The 3535-nt window shown below is 37.2% G+C and overlaps 1 long non-coding RNA gene across 1 annotated transcript; it reads left to right on the plus strand.

Annotated features, from left to right (window-relative positions):
• The first annotated feature begins 368 nt into the window (after positions 1-368).
• Positions 369-3255, plus strand: LOC147336263 (uncharacterized). The gene is made up of 3 exons (XR_015128262.1): positions 369-825; positions 1177-1225; positions 2690-3255. It is a non-coding gene; the product is annotated as an uncharacterized LOC147336263 (long non-coding RNA).
• Positions 3256-3535: the final 280 nt, after the last annotated feature.

Consider the following 3535-nt stretch of genomic DNA (forward strand, 5'->3'; position numbering starts at 1 on the left):
GAAGGACTGCACGCTCTCCACTGGAGCTCCATTAATGATAATGGAGGCTATCCCAGCTGGACATATATATATATATATATATATATATATCTACAGGCCTTTGGAGCCGAGGATCGCAAGTTTCATTCCCGCCTGGGATGTCTGTATCCAGTAAGGGTTCTGAGGCTAGACCCCCTATGCTAAGTGAGCCTACTGCAGACATGAGCGAGACAGATTTTTTTTTATAGATATATATAACATATCAGAGGGGCTTTTAATAAGATATATATATAAAAAAACCCTCTTTACATCTGCTAATGAAAGTGAAAATGAATGAAAATAAAATGCTAGAGAAAGGGCTGTGTGGAGAGCTGTTATAAATGCATGATCTGTTGATCTGTTAGAGTTTAAGTTGAGTTTAAACTACATACATCTTATGTAATACTCAATACAAATACACTATGAACACCTTCATCTTGTTGAATTTAATATGCTGTGTGTATTATATTCTGACAAGATGAAATGTAAATGTAACTGATTTTGTTCAATAATGAGTTTGAGTGGGTTTTATTTCTTTTATGTCATTTTTGATTTCGTTGTTAGTTATTATTTTGTTTTGTTTATGACTTTGAATAAATAAAGTTTGGAGGAAAAAACACCAGTGGTTGTTATCCTGCTGGGATTTGTGGTTCATTAAATACTTGGTGTTGATTTTTAAATTCACTTCTGGAACCTTATGAAGTGGAGTCAGCTTTGGATACCATGGGAACCATTGGTGCATCTCTCAGAGTTCAGTGAAGGCAAGCATTAAGCAGGACCAAAACAAATGTCCCTCACATGCCAAGGGTAAGAAAAAAACTGGTGGTCAGTGGTAGTTTTAGTAAATCAAAGGACATTCAGTGTTTTTTTTTTCCTTTTAATTGTGTTATTTTCAATTGAATTCATGTTTCAGGTCCAGTTTATCTTTAAAACTAGGCACAAACACGAGACGAAATGTCTGTAAATTTGTAGTATCTAACTTGATTATCTTTCTTATTGCTACTTTAAAGTATTTAATCATATTTTCAAGCTAAATTTTAAAGGTACATATGTTGTTTTTCATTTATGTGCTTGGATGAGAAGTCTTAACATCATTGTTGTTTTTAAGGCAGTATTTGGATAATTTTTCTCTAAACTTATTATCTTTATGTTTGTCAGAGCTGATTCACTGAGTAACACCAGCAGCCAAATGCTCACAGTGGCAGAGGTAAGTCACTTTAACGTGACACATTAGATAAGGAAGAGACATGGCATTCCAAGTGTAACCCACCTAAAATTGCCTCATGAAAATTAACTGCTGATCCCGAGGAATGCCAGGTAGGTGGCACTATGAGATTATGTAGTGCTTGTGAATTTAAATAGCGAAGGAAAACGACGTTAAGGCTGTATCCCAATTCGGGGTCTGCAGCTTTAAAGTACGCAGCCTTAACGGTCCTCAAGGTCCGCGTACTCAAAGACCGTTAAGGCCGGAAGTGCGAGGCTTGGAAACGTTTCATACAGCTTTGTTTGACAGAAATGAAGGAGAACATATTTTGTACATTTGTTTCTACATGAGCTCTGTGTGATTTGATAAGAATCTGAGGCTGAGACCACAGGACTGTACAAACATGATTGTTGGGCTTCATTTCTGTACTGAACAGTCATTTTAAGATTAGCTAGTAAATAACAATTAGATAGTGTTGTTCATGAGACTAAAATCATCTCACTTTGGTAATGTAACTATAATATGGCCAATATTATAGTTATTATATTAATCATTATTAGTTATTACAGCAGTGAGTTTGAACTCTGTGTCAAATACTGAGCTTCAGTAAAGATTCAAGTTGCAGTTATTTATTTATATCACCTTAAATCTTCACTCAAAGACAAGTATCTGTTACAGTGTATATATAGATGTATCATACATAAGAGACAAATGTTGTTCTTTTAATGTGTTGGCATTACTAAATTTGGCTCAGTGCTTACATATATGTGTAAAAAGAAAATGTACGAGCTGTGATAACTGTTTCTGATAGAATGAAGAGTAGACTTTGCTGCTCTTAACTTTTTACTGTCCACTTTCTGCTGTGAACAAACAAATTTCCTATGTGTGGGACTAATAAAGGTTTATCTTATCTTATCTTATGTGAAGGTGAAAGGTAAACTTCACAGTGACATAAAAATGTTCCCAAAGGGGCCAGGGGAACAGTTAATTTAGCATTTTTGGCATTACAGGTACAGCCAGGATATATTTTTACTTACCTTTCACTAAAATTGCAGTTTCCCTGCTGACTCCAATTATGGAATCAGATGGGGAAGCACAGAGTTTCCGTTGTTGAATAGTGGGTTTGTGTTTGCATTTGGTGACGTGTGAACAGGATTACTTTGCTTACTTGTAAATAGCCTGTTTAAGTTACATATAAATGGGTAAAAAACATGTATAATTAATATGCAAAATATTGTTGGGGTAATGAGCATGCTGACTGCATCAAAACATCTTCTGACTACAAACACGTTTTTCATCCCTCACCTGGCGGGAGGAGTTTATGAAAGAAGGACACAACAACTCTTCAGTAATTTCCCATTTCCACTTTTTCACAACACCTCAGTCTTTGTAAGGAGGAAGTCTATCAGATCAAATGGTTGTAGATTGTTGTTACTCTGTCCATCTCTTCTTTCTCTTTATATACAGACCGGGAAAATGCAAAGAAGACCTCACCATAAGAAGGGGGTAGATTCAACTGAAGAACAGCTGGATCTGCGCACAAAAGTTCACACCAAACGATACCTCTGTGAGCAGTGTGGGAAAATGTTCAAAACACTATTAAGTTTGAAGGTCCATCAGCATCTGCACACTGGACAAAAACCCTATTCTTGTGATCAGTGTGGCCAGAGCTTTGCCCAGTTAGTTCATCTTCAGGTGCATCAGTTTGGGCACAGTGGAAAAAAACCATTCCTCTGTGAAGAGTGTGGAAAGACCTTCACTCACCGAAGTCCTTTGAAAAGACACCAATACACCCACACAGGAGAAAAACCATTCCCCTGTGATGAGTGTGGAAAAAGGTTCTCTCACTTAGGGAACTTGAAAATGCACCAGCGTATTCACACAGGAGAAAAACCATTCCCCTGTAATAACTGTGGAAAACGCTTCGTCCAAGCAATTCATTTACAGAAACACAAGTGCATGCCACAGGTGTAGGAAGCATCCTGCCCTACATCGGCACTTCCACAAATGTTTATCAACCCATTAAAATAATTTGCAAGCATATTAACATGTTGTCATTCTAATTTCATTTTCAAATGAAAGCCAATGACAGGGAGATGTTTTCTTTCTGTGCCAGCGATCTGTGTCAGCTGATCCCTGCAACCGTGCACTTACGTCTTTGATCAAATAAACTAAGCTGAAACCATTAAATAACTAACCAGCCTGTGCCAGCGATCTGGGTCAGCTGATCCCTGCGAACGTGGACTGAAGTTTTAGATCAAATAAACAAAGCTGAAACCATTAAATAACTAACCAGCGATCTGTGTCAGCTGA

This window comes from Aulonocara sp. 'chitande type north' Nkhata Bay, linkage group LG3, assembly GCF_057382095.1.
Source record: "Aulonocara sp. 'chitande type north' Nkhata Bay isolate Kocher_YH1m ecotype deep benthic linkage group LG3, A_spYH_male_GT1.1, whole genome shotgun sequence".
NCBI lineage: Eukaryota > Metazoa > Chordata > Actinopteri > Cichliformes > Cichlidae > Aulonocara > Aulonocara sp. 'chitande type north' Nkhata Bay.